The sequence below is a fragment of the Dicentrarchus labrax genome, unplaced genomic scaffold (genome assembly GCF_905237075.1).
Source record: "Dicentrarchus labrax unplaced genomic scaffold, dlabrax2021, whole genome shotgun sequence".
Lineage (NCBI taxonomy): Eukaryota > Metazoa > Chordata > Actinopteri > Moronidae > Dicentrarchus > Dicentrarchus labrax.
The window spans coordinates 18424290-18441354 of record NW_026136720.1 but is presented as its reverse complement, the minus strand read 5'-3'; the positions used below and the strand labels follow the sequence as shown (position 1 = coordinate 18441354).

Here is a 17065-nt window from a genome sequence, read left to right as displayed (position 1 = left end):
CAACGTCCCGATGTTCCTCAAAAATTGTACGGTGTTAGATTAGTGCAAGCAACACCAGGGCCCATTTTTAGCTGGCTTTAACAACTCGCAAGATGAGAACAGATGAGACACAGCATGAGGGGCATGACACAGTGCAGTCAGAAGTAGTGCCTTAATAAACTCCCACCTGATGTCCCAACCTCCTGTACCTTGTTAAAATTCCCCAGCTGAACCCTGAGAAAAGTAGCCTGTATGTCTGACTTCATACTTTGCTATCACTCGATTATTGCAGAGCCTCTTGGCAGTACTATGACAGAATACCATTGAGGACCCAGCACTTACAATTGGCCCTCATAATCTGAACATAATTCATATCTCACAGGGTGACTACTGTGTAGAAGTTACATCAACCTTTACGTGAACAGACTGTATTCTCACGTTTAATAAACATATAACTAAACCTTGTTTGACAGAGTGAACTTGTGAACTGCACTTTCTCCATATTTAAAATTTTCAGGATGTTTCAAACTGGAAGTCAGAGGATTACAATTTACTTGGATTACATTGACACTCTTTGCAATAACAAATGGCATAAACCTTTCTAATTGAACATTCTCTATATTCTCTTATAAATTGGAGCACCGACTTGCCTTGTTAGTCTGCCATTTCAAAATTCATTAAATACCGAATTTTTTAAACTATACTGCATTCATTTGAAAATAATGTTATTGTGCAAGTATAAACAATGACCTACGTATTAACTGTCCTTGTGAAATACTCTGGTCTTTGATGGGCACCGGGTAGCCTAGCACAATTATCCTAAACAATAAGACATTCAAATTGGCATGATACGATCTTACTCTTTGTCTTTATCAATTAATATGCCCATTAGACAGAGAAATGTTGCTCGCTTTTCTCTGACTAATTGCTTTGACCTGGGTTGGGCCTGCTACACCATTATAATAGGATTTTTGAAAGAGCCATTTTCTAAGGGATTACAAGGCTGGTTGATATAACTCACTGCCAGTTCAGTACAAGCTCTTCCTTAAGTCAGTTTCTTTGAAGAAGGTCACAATACATTTGAGGGGGCTGGATTCCAGGGAATAGATGCTTTTATACTGTCTATACATTGAGGGTTTTAATTTATCCCTTAGTGAAGGTGAATGTACAAAATGGCGGTGGGCTCAAATTTTTCAAAAACTGTGGTATTAAAGTTAAGTATTAAGTTTACTTAAGAAAAGTGACTATACAGGCACACTTGGCCCGAGAGCAGGCAATAATCTTGTCAAAGAAATCCAATTAAAAGCACCTGGATCCTGAGGAAACAGGCGAGACTGGTACCTTTTAAAAAGCTATTTCTAAGAGCCGCGGGCCACTGGAGGCTACCAGGGCTCTGCTTCTAATGGTCTGAAGGAGCCGGGGTTCCCTTTTCTGTCAAACAATACACTGATACATGTATACGAGCATCCAAGCTCACTAATATAAACTGACTTTCAATGTCAAATTAGTAATGTTTTTGGCTCTTTAATTTTGAGTCCTTTAATATTGTGCTAGCTGTACAAGTCTGATCCCATACCTATATTTACCTAACCTAATGTTGCCTAAATGTTGATTAAACATGATACATTTAAGGCACATATGTAGCCTTCTAAATTCTAAATCTTATTTTCCTCAAGTTTAAGTAATTAATATGAAAAATGACTTGCATGTATCACTCTAGAGGAGTTGCTGGAACTACAAAACCCCTCACCAGTGTTTGTGTCAGTCATGCTTGCAGAAAGCACGTGAACCCAAGAAGAGATTAATTTAACTTCGGCCTGTCATCAAGGTACTCACAGAATTAACATTCATTATCAACAGCTGATATGACCATCTGCCACCAACGCTTGTCATTTTAACCTGTGAAGGCAGCATTCAGAGCTGGCTAAAAATGAGTTGCTACTTGAATGTTTTCTACACTGCACTTTGCTAAAAAAGAGAGAAACATATGAATTGCCATTGGACTTTAGCAAAACTCTATATTTTGCCATAACAGATGTCAGAACAGAATCGCCCAAATAATTATCCACATTCACACACAGTGATTTTCACTCACATACAGAGCAAACTGCTTGTAGTGTAGAGCCTGGCTATCATTAAGGAGAGCAGTGCTGCAACACTAGCAGACTGATGTTGACAAAACACAGTGGGATCAGTAAAATGATCAGATTTTGTTTGGCTTTTAGGTTATACTGAGCCAGTAAAATATGCCAGGATCTGCTGAAAGCTCAGGATCGGCTCAGGACATCCCTATCTCAAACTCTATCAACCTGCAAAATGTATAAACTACTCATACTTTTGATATTCTGACTGTCCTTCATCAGTAGAGGCCTTATGAAATAGCATGAAATAGAGGAGTTCAGTTATGGACATCCCATTGCAATTACATACAGTGTGAATATCCATTGTTCACTGCTGAGCTAATTAGAAGGATTAGCTTTACATAATAAGAAAAAAAAGAAATATGCAGCAGGATTGGACCATGAAGAGTGTCTGAAAGTCCCCACAATGGTCCAAAACTTAACAACACTGAATGTACTAAACCTGTTTGATTCTGGTAGTGAAATCACACCACCTCACTTAACTTAACAGACGTTTTACCATTTTGGTTCATTTTTATGATGGTCAACCAAAGACATTCGAGACATTCAAGTGTTTTATTTTCTGTAAAATGATCAGTTTAAAGGCCTGTAACCACAAGTGATTAGGGGAAGAGACCACAGCAAGAAACTGCTGTACCAGATCCTGCTGTAGGGCTGTTGGCAGAATGATGCCAGACTAAACAGACCTCAGTGACAGCAGTAAGAGAAGAAGTTAAACTGATTTAGATGTTTCTTCATTTTGACTAGTAGATTGATCGTTATGTACTTGTATATTTATGTACTTGTACTTGAATAATTGATTATAACTAAATACTAGTTCAGAGCTTCTTCTTTGACCATCCAATATTGCTAATTCTCAGAGTTTTCATGGCAGACTATTAGGTTATGTTGTCAGCCTGCAATAATCACAACTCAGGTAAACACGATAGACTGTAATATTGCAAAACTCTGAGCATGAACTTAAAACATATATAATGTGGAAACTTTTAGCTGTTTCATCTGCACAGAACTTCCAATCATTGCACACAAAACAGTAAAACATAACATAACGATTGTTAAGAGTTTATGGCTCTTTTGTTCCTAAACATGACGGACTCTCCTTTGACACCCTGTACCAATCAAAAGAAGGGGAAACAGACTAAAGTACAGATAAAATAAAGAGTGGAGGAGACAAATCACCTCTGCCTGAAGGGTTTTCAAAGTAATTGAAGCTGAGAAACAATCTGGATGCGGCGGGGTGTCAGGGTGTCACAGGAGCTAGCTAATTGGGGGCAACCCCTTGTACACCGCACAGTGATTAAGAGGGAGATGGCATTAGAGGATTGGAACAAGTTTAATTGGGTGTGTTGAATAACTTGATAACTTATGAGGTTTCTGTTCATTCGTGTGATCTCAACATTTCTGGTTATCTACCAAGAATAATGGGCTAATTCTTCTGATCAGCAGTGGGGAAAGAGGAAGAGTACTCACATAAAGGTGATGCAACAAGGATGTCCATAATTGGCCGCAAATCAAAGCATCTCTTTCAGATTTGCACCTGCTTTTTTAGAATAGGCTGTGATGTCTCACTCTTTGAAGAGAAGCCTGGTTTTCCATTTAGAAAATCGAGTTGTAACTGGATTTGTGACAAACAGAATCTAAACAAAAGACCTGCTGCAAAGCAGACTGCAAATTAGCTTGACGAACAAAAGATCTAAGGAAAATTATTAAAACTAGTTTTTATTTATTCTGATCTTGAAAAATGTCTTCATTTGTAACAGAATTTAAAAAGCTAATTACAGTTTTCATATGATACTAGTTGGCAAAAAAAGCGTGAAAGCAGGGCAGTTAATTGCATGGTAATGTTCATATTTTAGAGAGCTTTGTCAGCTCTTCCAGTGAAATTTATTATTAACCATGTTTTACCCACTGGTGTATAGCATTTGGTTTATCAGCCTGCCTGAATTTATTCTACAGCTTCAACAAAGTATGAGGGTAAATTACTTTCTATGACGTGACGGTGTCTTCCTCCACAACTGTCAAAGCTGGAAACTAAAACCAATTCACAGGAAAGGGAATATTCTCACACATTTCCTGAAAGAACTGAGAGACGGAGTGAGACGGAGAGAGATGGAGAGAGATGGAGAGAGAGAGAGAGAGAGAGAGAGAGAGAGAGAGAGAGAGAGAGAGAGAGAGAGAGAGAATACGCTGGTTTCCATAGCAATTGTCGGCACTGTCACATGGTTACCTAGGAACTAGTTCTGTGATGCTGTGCAATTTATTTGTTTATGTCTCCAGCTGTCGCTTACATAGAACAATGCCTCATCTTGCCATTTAATTTCTGACAGATTTAAAAACCGTCAGTAACATTTCGAAAAGGTCAGAGTTTGAGAGATGTCAAATGTGCTGTAAAGGACGAATTGCTCCTGCTTATCTTATATAATTTGTCTTAATAATTACATCTTTACATATAGAAAACAGTGGGTCATATGCAGGTCAAAAGGACCACACACAAGCAACATCAACACTGGAACTCCATTTGGTGCTGACTGACCAGTGCACGGTGGATGTGTGTAACAGATAATAAAAGCAAGTGCATTCAAAGCCTTAGTTTCACCTTTGATAAAGACAACCAAGTGCTCCATTTGTCTAAAAGCATGATCCATTACCCACAATTTGATTACCAGGGTTGGGGAAAGATATATTACAAGCTGCTGGATCACAATAATCACATTACTGAACTGAACCCAGAGTAATGATTGCTCAGAATCAGGCCAAAATAATAAAATACAGTTGAAAATATACGTGTAGACAACTTAAAACAAATTTTACTGGAAGTCGACTGACATTGATTGTGGTACAATTCCTCAGATAGCAATGAATTCTAATGAATACTGGAAGCAGTAACCCCAATTCAACTGAATGTGACCAAAATGCCTTATTGGGTTAGAATAATTAAACAGGTTGCACTGCAATACAATATTAGAAAATACTTCATTAACTGCAATAGATAAAAATGGAGGAAAAAAAACTTGAATCGTACTCCTGGCTGATACAATTTCCTAAAGTTAAATATCTACTATTTTGGAAGTGAGAGCTACAATTTTGATTAGGTTGGGAAAAAACTGTCAGTTACAAGTTAGAAGAGTGTGAGGAAGTGTGCTTGTATGACAGCAAGGGTGTTGGAGAGTGTTTACAGGGTGACAAGAGGCTTTGAGCTCATCTGCCTAATGAGAAGACTTGATTACCCCTCCACCCCTGTGACTGCCTAAAAAAACCCACCCCACGTCTAATCAGAAATCACTGCAATTACAGTTCTCTACAGGGTGGTAAAACATGACTGCACAAATGTTACTTTCACTTTAGAAAGAGCGTCTCAATCACAGTGAACTCTTAAGCTCTTTCATGATGCAGCAATCATCATAATCAAAAGAAAAGTAAAACTTTCAGATTCCGACACCCGATTGTTTTAATTCATTAAAATCATCTATAAATTTGGCTAGTAAACAAATTAACTTGTGTTTAATGATTTTAAGCAGAAACAAGTGTATGTTCCTCTACAGTTTATTTTCTCCTCACATTCACCATCCCATATTTTGTTCCAGAGTGCCCTCTGCTGTTCTGGAGAGTACACTGCACTGTGACAAATATAATATCTATTTAAGGTTATTGATTTCAAGTCAATAGCAGTGACTAAAAATACATACAGGTAAAGCAAAATATGAGTGAGTACAGAAAAAGGTTTAATACCACATTAAAGGTGCAAGTTCTGTATTTAAAGGTTTATACCTTCAAGTAAAAAGGGTAATGTAAGTATGCATTATATTATCTAGTGTATAGTATACAGTAGTGTGAGGAATGGTTCCTTTAACTATCTTACATTAGTGTTGCATTACGCCTACTGATATTATGGCCTTAGTGGTCTGAGTCTTTTACAAAAGGAAAATAATGTTACAGGGACTGCAGACACCAGTCAAACTATACAGAATGAAAATAAATGTCCCCCTATGGAGAGCTGAGGTACTACTAACAAAGCATGGTGAATGATCACCACAAATACGTTAAAAATTGAATTGACAAAAAATAGAAAAGCTTCAAGTCTACTGCATACTACACATTTTAAAGGCTAATAGTTTCTATAACATAAAAAATTTACAGTAAACTACAAGTGTAAGGTATATAGAACATAAAGTGGTATGTTACTCTAGGAAATTAGGAGCGTCTTAAGGTCCTCCATTAAATCTCAAGGTTTACATTCACCCCTTACTCTACACTACTTAGAGCATATTGTATTTTATTTAGACATAATGTGAGTCTCCTTAGAGACTGTCAAAAATTGCCGTCGCCGACTATATTTCAAGTCGTCTAGGCGGGGTATTGGGTAAAGTTTTCAACCAGCAATAATCACGCCTCGGATAAACCTCATAGGCTACGATACTGCCACTGCGCAAAGCTGAAGAGTAAGAGGTACGGAGGGGGTGTCACTAAGGCCTACAGCCCCCTCTGTTAGGGTCTTAACATGCATACAGTAGAATGACAGTAAAATATACGGATATGACTTTAATTGTGATTGTTTAGTTAAAAGGTGTAAGTTAAATGACAGAGTTAAACTGTTACTGTCTATCTATATTACCACTGTTGTTTATGTGGGTTTAAATGTTGATTACGGATGTGACTTTGTTTACATCAACATGCCTCTGATTGTATCTGGGTAGGAGGATGAGACTAGAGTCACTCTCCAAAGAGGTTTTTTATTTGTTTTTTTAAAGGTAAATATAAGACTAACTATTCTGAGTTACACCTCTATATTTGTCCCGCCCTCTCTAGCCTGATTTTGATTTAAAAAATACTGTATCACCTCATAGACTTCTATATAAAACACTATAGGTTTAATGCAAGTATTTAATGTCTTTATTATTTTTTTTAATTTTTTTTATTTAACCAATTATCAGTCGCATTTTAACAGTGAGTTAAACATATAAACATAACACAACAAATTGAAACTATAGATTTACTTTCACTGGCAGAAATTCCCAAATCAAAACAGTAAAATGAAAAAAAAGTTATTACACTGAAACACAGATATGGGTGAAGTCCTGCATTATGCTCGGAGACTACAAGAATAGACGATATCACACTGTATTACAAAAACAGACTTAATCTAAAGCACGGTGTAATATCTTCTGTTAGATTATTCTCTAAAATTATACAGAAATCTCTAACATTGAAGTCATTGGATAATATTTTACTTCAACAGTTTATGAGTCTCCTTAGAGACCGTCAAAAATTGCCGTCGCCGACTATATTTCAAGTCGTCTAGGCGGGGTATTGGGTAAAGTTTTCAACTAGCAATAATCGCGCCTCGGATAAACCTCATAGGCTACGATACTGCCACTGCGCAAAGCTGAAGACTGACTGGAAACGCCATGGTGGTGTCTCCGGGACACACACCTCTCTGTTAGGGTTTCATTCATGGGCGTGGTTTCAAATGTACGAGTTTCATATGGATCGTTATTATTGTGTAGAAAGGTCAAACATAACATCTCCGAAGAGGAGCCATGTGTACTTTATAAAGCTGTATTTAAAAATGGGAGCAGTTCATATGTAGAAGACAGGATAGACAAAAAGGAAATGCTAAAGAGTCCCGAAGTGTAACCGAGTAACCAAACGGCCGTTATGTAACATATTATGATGAATGAATTATATAGTAACTTAGTGTAGTTAACTAGTAACGACTAAAGTCACAAACAACGAACAATATAACATAAAAACTCACCTACAACGTTAAATAAATACACAACAAGTGAGATAAGTTCTACACGGACGTGACGTACCCGGTGTACGTCTTTATTTATGGGTCCCTGAACACAACCACACTGGGCACGATAATAAGTTCTGACCACAGACATAATAATAAATATATATATATATATGTATATATATGGTCCTGACTCTTCTGAGTATGCCATGTTTTACCTTAACCAATTATCAGTCTCATTTTAACAGTGAGTTAAACATATAAACATAACAGAACATATTGAAACTACAGATTTACTTTCAGTGGACTGAAATCAAAACACTTAAATGACCAGTTATTACACTGAAATATAAACATGGATGAAGTCCTGCATTACGATCAAGAATTACAAGAATAGAGACACACTGTAGGAGGAAAATTATATCTTAATCACGTTGTACTTCCACCATATTTTCATCTTGGTACGTTAATAGAATCCGTATTTATGTTAAACAACACATGAGTCTCCTTAGAGACCGTCAAAAATTGCCGTCGCCGACTATATTTCAAGTCGTCTAGGCGGGGTATTGGGTAAAGTTTTCAACCAGCAATAATCACGCCTCGGATAAACCTCATAGGCTACGATACTGCCACTGCGCAAAGCTGAAGAGTAAGAGGTACGGAGGGGGTGTCACTAAGGCCTACAGCCCCCTCTGTTAGGGTCTTAACATGCATACAGTAGAATGACAGTAAAATATACGGATATGACTTTAATTGTTTAGTTAAAAGGTGTAAGTTAAATGACAGAGTTAAACTGTTACTGTCTATCTATATTACTACTGTTGTTTATGTAGGTTTAAATGTTGATTACGGATGTGACTTTGTTTACATCAACATGCCTCTGATTGTATTTGGGTAAGAGGATGAGACTAGAGTCACTCTCCAAAGAGGTTTTTTTATTTGTTTTTGTAAAGGTAAATATAAGACTAACTATTCTGAGCTGCACCTCTATATTTGTCCCGCCCTCTCTAGCCTGATTTTGATTAAAAATGTATTGACTTTGACAAAGCCCACATTGTGATGGCTAGACGACCAGAGAAGCCCAGGTGGTTGTAATGTTATGGCTGATCGGTGTATACATTTATTTTATATGTCTGTGGTCAGAACTTATTATCGTGCCCAGTGTGGTTGTGTTCAGGGACCCATAAATAAAGACGTACACCGGGTACGTCACGTCCGTGTAGAACTTATCTCACTTGTTGTGTATTTATTTAACGTTGTAGGTGAGTTTTTATGTTATATTGTTCGTTGTTTGTGACTTTAGTCGTTACTAGTTAACTACACTAAGTTACTACATAATTCATTCATCATAATATGTTACATAACGGCCGTTTGGTTACTCGGTTACACTTCGGGACTCTTTAGCATTTCCTTTTTGTCTATCCTGTCTTCTACATATGAACTGCTCCCATTTTTAAATACAGCTTTATAAAGTACACATGGCTCCTCTTCGGAGATGTTATGTTTGACCTTTCTACACAATAATAACGATCCATATGAAACTCGTACATTTGAAACCACGCCCATGAATGAAACCCTAACAGAGAGGTGTGTGTCCCGGAGACACCACCATGGCGTTTCCAGTCAGTCTTCAGCTTTGCGCAGTGGCAGTATCGTAGCCTATGAGGTTTATCCGAGGCGCGATTATTGCTAGTTGAAAACTTTACCCAATACCCCGCCTAGACGACTTGAAATATAGTCGGCGACGGCAATTTTTGACGGTCTCTAAGGAGACTCATAAACTGTTGAAGTAAAATATTATCCAATGACTTCAATGTTAGAGATTTCTGTATAATTTTAGAGAATAATCTAACAGAAGATATTACACCGTGCTTTAGATTAAGTCTGTTTTTGTAATACAGTGTGATATTCTCTATTCTTGTAGTCTCCGAGCATAATGCAGGACTTCACCCATATCTGTGTTTCAGTGTAATAACTTTTTTTTCATTTTACTGTTTTGATTTGGGAATTTCTGCCAGTGAAAGTAAATCTATAGTTTCAATTTGTTGTGTTATGTTTATATGTTTAACTCACTGTTAAAATGTGACTGATAATTGGTTAAAGTAAAAAAAAAAAGGAATAATAAAGACATTAAATACTTGCATTAAACCTATAGTGTTTTATATAGAAGTCTATGAGGTGATACAGTATTTTTTAAATCAAAATCAGGCTAGAGAGGGCGGGACAAATATAGAGGTGTAACTCAGAATAGTTAGTCTTATATTTACCTTTAAAAAAACGAATAAAAAAACCTCTTTGGAGAGTGACTCTAGTCTCATCCTCCTACCCAGATACAATCAGAGGCATGTTGATGTAAACAAAGTCACATCCGTAATCAACATTTAAACCTACATAAACAACAGTGGTAATATAGATAGACAGTAACAGTTTAACTCTGTCATTTAACTTACACCTTTTAACTAAACAATTAAAGTCATATCCGTATATTTTACTGTCATTCTACTGTATGCATGTTAAGACCCTAACAGAGGGGGCTGTAGGCCTTAGTGACACCCCCTCCGTACCTCTTACTCTTCAGCTTTGCGCAGTGGCAGTATCGTAGCCTATGAGGTTTATCCGAGGCGTGATTATTGCTGGTTGAAAACTTTACCCAATACCCCGCCTAGACGACTTGAAATATAGTCGGCGACGGCAATTTTTGACGGTCTCTAGGGAGACTCATGTGTTGTTTAAAGTAAAACTATTTAAGACATGATTAAAATAGTTGATTTTGTATTTACTTCAGGGCTTAATATCCTGTGCTGCTCAATAAGTAGTTCTTGTTTCCCTGTGACATCCTTTATTCTTGTAGTCGCCGAGCATAATACAGGACTTCACCTGTCTATGTCATGGTCATTGAAGGGTTTTGATTTGCGCATTTCAGTCACTCAGAAGAGTCAGGACCATAGACATATACACCGATCAGCCATTACATTATGAGCACTGACAGGTGAAGTGAATAACACTGATTACCTGGGTATCATAGCACCTGTCAGTGGGTGGGATATATTAGGCAGCAAGTGAACATTTTGTCCTCAAGTTGATGTCTTAGACTTTTTATATAAAACACTATATAGGTTTAATGCAAGTATTTATATATCTATACCAAATGTATGACTGGTGGTTTACAGACCAGGAAGTGAGAACATAAAAGAACGCTTGCTGTCTTTGAACACCCTCTAGTGGATCACAGCACTCATTACAGAAATATTTCTCCACTTCCTTGAAAGATGTTTTAGTCTTGGAGTTCTAGCTTTAGTTGGGTAGGAGGTACTCCGGATTTGGTTTCGACTGGATGAGACTAGAGTCACTCTCCAAAGAGGTTTTTTTATTCGTTTTTTTAAAGGTAAATATAAGACTAACTATTCTGAGTTACACCTCTATTATTTGTCCCGCCCTCTCTAGCCTGATTTTGATTTTAAAAATACTGTATCGCCTCATAGACTTCTATATAAAACACTATAGGTTTAATGCAAGTATTTAATATCTTTATTATTCTTTTTTTATTTTAATTTAACCAATTATCAGTCACATTTTAACAGTGAGTTAAACATATAAACATAACACAACAAATTGAAACTATAGATTTATTTTCACTGGCAGTAATTCCCAAATCAAAACAGTAAAATGAAAATAAAGTTATTACACTGAAACACAGATATGGGTGAAGTCCTGCATTATGCTCGGAGACTACAAGAATAGAGGATATCACACTGTATTACAAAAACAGACTTAATCTAAAGCACGGTGTAATTTCATCTGCTATATATCACATACAAGTCTTTCAATGATTTCTAGTAGAGAAGTTGTTTTAATGTCATTATATTTGAACAGTTTATGAGAAAAATGTTGACACATTCTGGATGTTTAACACCACATTAAAGATGCAAGTTCTTTATTTAAAGGTTTATACCTCCAAGTAAAAAGGGTAATGTATGTATGCATTATATTATCTAGTGTATAGTATACAGTAGTGTGAGGAATGGTTCCTTTAACTATGTTACATTAGTGTTGCATTACGCCTACTGATATTATGGCCTTAGTGGTCTGAGTCTTTTACAAAAGGAAAATAATGTTACAGGGACTGCAGACACCAGTCAAACTATACAGAATGAAAATAAATGTCCCCCTATGGAGAGCTGAGGTACTACTAACAAAGCATGGTGAATGATCACCACAAATATGTTAAAAATTGAATTGACAAAAAATAGAAAAGCTTCAAGACTACTGCATACTATACATTATATAGGCTAATTTTTATGGGCTTATAGTTTATGTAGCACTTATGATTTCTTCTGTTGTATAACAGATCAGAGCTGACCAATGCTTTCTTCCAGTTAAATTATTTATGGTATTATTTTTGAACACTTGATGAGTCTCCTTAGAGACCGTCAAAAATTGCCGTCGCCGACTATATTTCAAGTCGTCTAGGCGGGGTATTGGGTAAAGTTTTCAACCAGCAATAATCACGCCTCGGATAAACCTCATAGGCTACGATACTGCCACTGCGCAAAGCTGAAGAGTAAGAGGTACGGAGGGGGTGTCACTAAGGCCTACAGCCCCCTCTGTTAGGGTCTTAACATGCATACAGTAGAATGACAGTAAAATATACGGATATGACTTTAATTGTGATTGTTTAGTTAAAAGGTGTAAGTTAAATGACAGAGTTAAACTGTTACTGTCTATCTATATTACCACTGTTGTTTATGTGGGTTTAAATGTTGATTACGGATGTGACTTTGTTTACATCAACATGCCTCTGATTGTATCTGGGTAGGAGGATGAGACTAGAGTCACTCTCCAAAGAGGTTTTTTTATTCGTTTTTTTAAAGGTAAATATAAGACTAACTATTCTGAGTTACACCTCTATTATTTGTCCCGCCCTCTCTAGCCTGATTTTGATTTAAAAAATACTGTATCACCTCATAGACTTCTATATAAAACACTATAGGTTTAATGCAAGTATTTAATGTCTTTATTATTCTTTTTTTTTTTACTTTAACCAATTATCAGTCGCATTTTAACAGTGAGTTAAACATATAAACATAACACAACAAATTGAAACTATAGATTTACTTTCACTGGCAGAAATTCCCAAATCAAAACAGTAAAAGGAAAAAAAAGTTATTACACTGAAACACAGATATGGGTGAAGTCCTGCATTATGCTCGGAGACTACAAGAATAGAGAATATCACATTGTATTACAAAAACAGACTTAATCTAAAGCACGGTGTAATATCTTCTGTTAGATTATTCTCTAAAATTTTACAGAAATCTCTAACATTGAAGTCATTGAATAATCTTTTACTTCAACAGTTTATGAGTCTCCTTAGAGACCGTCAAAAATTGCCGTCGCCGACTATATTTCAAGTCGTCTAGGCGGGGTATTGGGTAAAGTTTTCAACTAGCAATAATCGCGCCTCGGATAAACCTCATAGGCTACGATACTGCCACTGCGCAAAGCTGAAGACTGACTGGAAACGCCATGGTGGTGTCTCCGGGACACACACCTCTCTGTTAGGGTTTCATTCATGGGCGTGGTTTCAAATGTACGAGTTTCATATGGATCGTTATTATTGTGTAGAAAGGTCAAACATAACATCTCCGAAGAGGAGCCATGTGTACTTTATAAAGCTGTATTTAAAAATGGGAGCAGTTCATATGTAGAAGACAGGATAGACAAAAAGGAAATGCTAAAGAGTCCCGAAGTGTAACCGAGTAACCAAACGGCCGTTATGTAACATATTATGATGAATGAATTATATAGTAACTTAGTGTAGTTAACTAGTAACAACTAAAGTCACAAACAACGAACAATATAACATAAAAACTCACCTACAACGTTAAATAAATACACAACAAGTGAGATAACTTCTACACGGACGTGACGTACCCGGTGTACGTCTTTATTTATGGGTCCCTGAACACAACCACACTGGGCACGATAATAAGTTCTGACCACAGACATAATAATAAATATATATATATATATATATATACATATATATATAATATATATGTATATATATGGTCCTAACTCTTCTGAGTATGCCATGTTTTACCTTAACCAATTATCAGTCTCATTTTAACAGTGAGTTAAACATATAAACATAACAGAACATATTGAAACTACAGATTTACTTTCAGTGGACTGAAATCAAAACACTTAAATGACCAGTTATTACACTGAAATATAAACATGGATGAAGTCCTGCATTACGATCAAGAATTACAAGAATAGAGACACACTGTAGGAGGAAAATTATATCTTAATCACGTTGTATTTTCACCATGTGATAAAATAAGTAGTTTAACAGTATTTAAGTTTATATTAAACAACACATGAGTCTCCTTAGAGACCGTCAAAAATTGCCGTCGCCGACTATATTTCAAGTCGTCTAGGCGGGGTATTGGGTAAAGTTTTCAACCAGCAATAATCACGCCTCGGATAAACCTCATAGGCTACGATACTGCCACTGCGCAAAGCTGAAGAGTAAGAGGTACGGAGGGGGTGTCACTAAGGCCTACAGCCCCCTCTGTTAGGGTCTTAACATGCATACAGTAGAATGACAGTAAAATATACGGATATGACTTTAATTGTGATTGTTTAGTTAAAAGGTGTAAGTTAAATGACAGAGTTAAACTGTTACTGTCTATCTATATTACTACTGTTGTTTATGTAGGTTTAAATGTTGATTATGGATGTGACTTGCATGTTTACATCAACATGCCTCTGATTGTAGTTGGGTAGGAGGATGAGACTAGGGGTTTTTTATTTGTTTTTGTAAAGGTAAATATAAGACTAACTATTCTGAGCTGCACCTCTATATTTGTCCCGCCCTCTCTAGTCTGATTTTTATTCATAAAACCGTTCAAAAATTACTGTATCACCTCATAGACTTCTTATATAAAACACTGTAGGTTTAATGCAAGTATTTAATATTTATACAAAATGTATGAATGGTGGTTTACAGACCAGGAAGTGAGAACATAAAATAACATAAAAGAACGCTTGCTGTCCTTTAACACATACACATAATAAATAATATACATAGACGCCTCATAGACTGAAGAAAAAAGTTTGATTGTTCATTTGAATTTATCTCTCTCTCTCTCTCTCTCTCTCCTCACTCACTCACTCACTCACTCACACACGTGCATTTGTTTAGGTGTAAACTATCTGATGTCATAACATTGTAACAAGTGTTTGTGTACATTGTAAACAGTACCACTGATGCTCAATTTGGTGCAGTTGTGAAATCATCGCTAACCTAAACTATAGACAGTTTGTGTGACATCAACATCATATCTAACAAGGACACTAGATATGTGTGTCCTATAATGTTTAACTTAAAATAAATAGGTAACTTGTCTCCTAATGAGTAACTGATTTTATTCCTTGGGGTGAAATCCCCTGCACTAAGCCACACCCAGGAACTGCTAAAAACTTTGTTGCGTAAACATTGCAACTGGGGCTGGGAACCCCTTGAGAAAGAACTGTTTTGCACAGCTTCTTGCATATGCTGGCATTCTGTAACTCCCGAGTAGTTAATTTTGCGATGTGGTGCAGCCTTACTTTGTGAAATACAGACACCACAAATGACACAAGCATGAAATGATGGTTCTCAATTCCGAATTGGGTTTCTGCAATGTGCTCCCCGAGTAAGAACACATCCTCTGAACCAATCTCTGCCCGAACGAAACGGTTGACGAAGGACACACTGACACCTTGTTTTTTTGAGTTTTGTCGAATCACACGCTCTGCTGCTCTGACCACCTTCACTGTTCCCTCTGAGGGGATCATCAGCCCACCATTGTTTTCAAGCTCAAGCAGGTGGTAGCTCTGGTCAAAGGATCAGGGTACAGCAGCTGTGACAACGCTTGCATGGCACACCTCACAGGACAGTTTTTTCAGAATTTTTCTGACAACAAACCCTGAAATGTAGACAAGGGCATTGTCCACAAGACCTCCAAAGCGGGTGGGCAGGTAACTGTGGTCACTATGACTGCAGAAATGTTTGCAAATGGGGACATGAGCTCTTCCTCTGTCATTAAAGCAGAGTGCATGTCTGCAGCTGAAGGGGACACAGTTGCCTGACCCACTTGGTGAGACACCACAACGGACCATCAGACGGCGGAAAATGCCTTGAAACTGCCCTGCAGTTGGATTGTTATTCCAGCCTCCTAAAAAGAATCTAAAACATTTACACACTTACATTACAGAGATGTTTAATGGGGACAGTCAGAGTCATAAAATATATATCTTCTGAGGGTAAGTAAGGAAACTGTATAACCATTTTTTCCCACAGGTAGTCTATAAATGGTAAGTAAGGTAATAACTGTACAACCATGTTCCTTCCACAGGAAGGCTATAAAAAGATGCGCACTGGTGTTTGATGTGCTGTTTACTTTAGGGGGTGGGTTACTTCATGAGGTGATAGCCACCAATAGGTGACCAGTCTGAGAGGTCTATCACATCAAAACATACTGTAAACTAGGGATGTATAGGTATAAAAAAATCTCTACTAGAATTTGCCCACCCAGAAGGTACCAATATCCGGTCTGGCCCACGGACTAAAAAGACTAATTATAAATGTGCAAATTCTACCTGATGCCCTGACAGAATAGAACAAAAGCTCCAAGTGATCCTGACTGAGGCGGTATGTGCAGACATAACGCTGAACTTGGAGCAGGTCAGGAATCGTTATCAACAATGTGTCCATGTTGATGACAAAGCCGATGACTGACAGATACCTTCAAAAGAAAACGTTTCATCAATAAGATCATGGCAAAACAAGACACCTCGAGAGCACCTAGTAATTGTAGTTATTGAAAGACGTTAATTGACTCTTCTACAAATATTCATAACAAGTAACACAACACATGGTGACAGAGATAGCGGCAGCAATACATGTTTTGCTCCAATAAAGTCCCTGATTGGTAAATGATTTAAGTGCAGTGCAAATCTACTGGATGCAAAATTACTGGGTGCTTCTTGAGAGTATAAGTCAGTATCAGGAACAACTAGGAACGATATTAAAACTGAAAAAGGAGAGCTTAAAAGCAAAAGAAGTGCAATACAAGATATGCTCCTTAAAGCAGGAGGGACGGTCCGTGTATGTTTTGGTCATTGGATTTTCCTTTCAGAAACGGATATTAAAAGACAG

At 37.1% G+C, this 17065-nt stretch overlaps 1 long non-coding RNA gene and 8 other non-coding genes across 9 annotated transcripts; 2 read left to right on the top strand and 7 right to left on the bottom strand.

The window, feature by feature from the left end:
* Positions 1 to 5593: 5593 nt before the first annotated feature.
* On the bottom strand, positions 5594 to 17009 carry LOC127353274 (uncharacterized). Its single transcript, XR_007881263.1, has 2 exons — positions 12761 to 17009; positions 5594 to 6900 (listed from the first exon to the last, which is right to left on the bottom strand). It is a non-coding gene; the product is annotated as an uncharacterized LOC127353274 (long non-coding RNA).
* LOC127354018 (U4 spliceosomal RNA) lies at positions 6414 to 6554 on the bottom strand. Its single transcript, XR_007881446.1, has one exon. It is a non-coding gene; the product is annotated as a U4 spliceosomal RNA (small nuclear RNA).
* On the bottom strand, positions 7365 to 7505 carry LOC127354007 (U4 spliceosomal RNA). Its single transcript, XR_007881436.1, has one exon. It is a non-coding gene; the product is annotated as a U4 spliceosomal RNA (small nuclear RNA).
* LOC127353976 (U4 spliceosomal RNA) lies at positions 8361 to 8501 on the bottom strand. The gene has a single exon (XR_007881411.1). It is a non-coding gene; the product is annotated as a U4 spliceosomal RNA (small nuclear RNA).
* Positions 9490 to 9630, top strand: LOC127353995 (U4 spliceosomal RNA). The gene has a single exon (XR_007881430.1). It is a non-coding gene; the product is annotated as a U4 spliceosomal RNA (small nuclear RNA).
* On the top strand, positions 10434 to 10574 carry LOC127353977 (U4 spliceosomal RNA). The gene has a single exon (XR_007881412.1). It is a non-coding gene; the product is annotated as a U4 spliceosomal RNA (small nuclear RNA).
* Positions 12273 to 12413, bottom strand: LOC127353974 (U4 spliceosomal RNA). The gene has a single exon (XR_007881410.1). It is a non-coding gene; the product is annotated as a U4 spliceosomal RNA (small nuclear RNA).
* LOC127353984 (U4 spliceosomal RNA) lies at positions 13223 to 13363 on the bottom strand. The gene has a single exon (XR_007881419.1). It is a non-coding gene; the product is annotated as a U4 spliceosomal RNA (small nuclear RNA).
* Positions 14246 to 14386, bottom strand: LOC127353973 (U4 spliceosomal RNA). The gene has a single exon (XR_007881409.1). It is a non-coding gene; the product is annotated as a U4 spliceosomal RNA (small nuclear RNA).
* Positions 17010 to 17065: the final 56 nt, after the last annotated feature.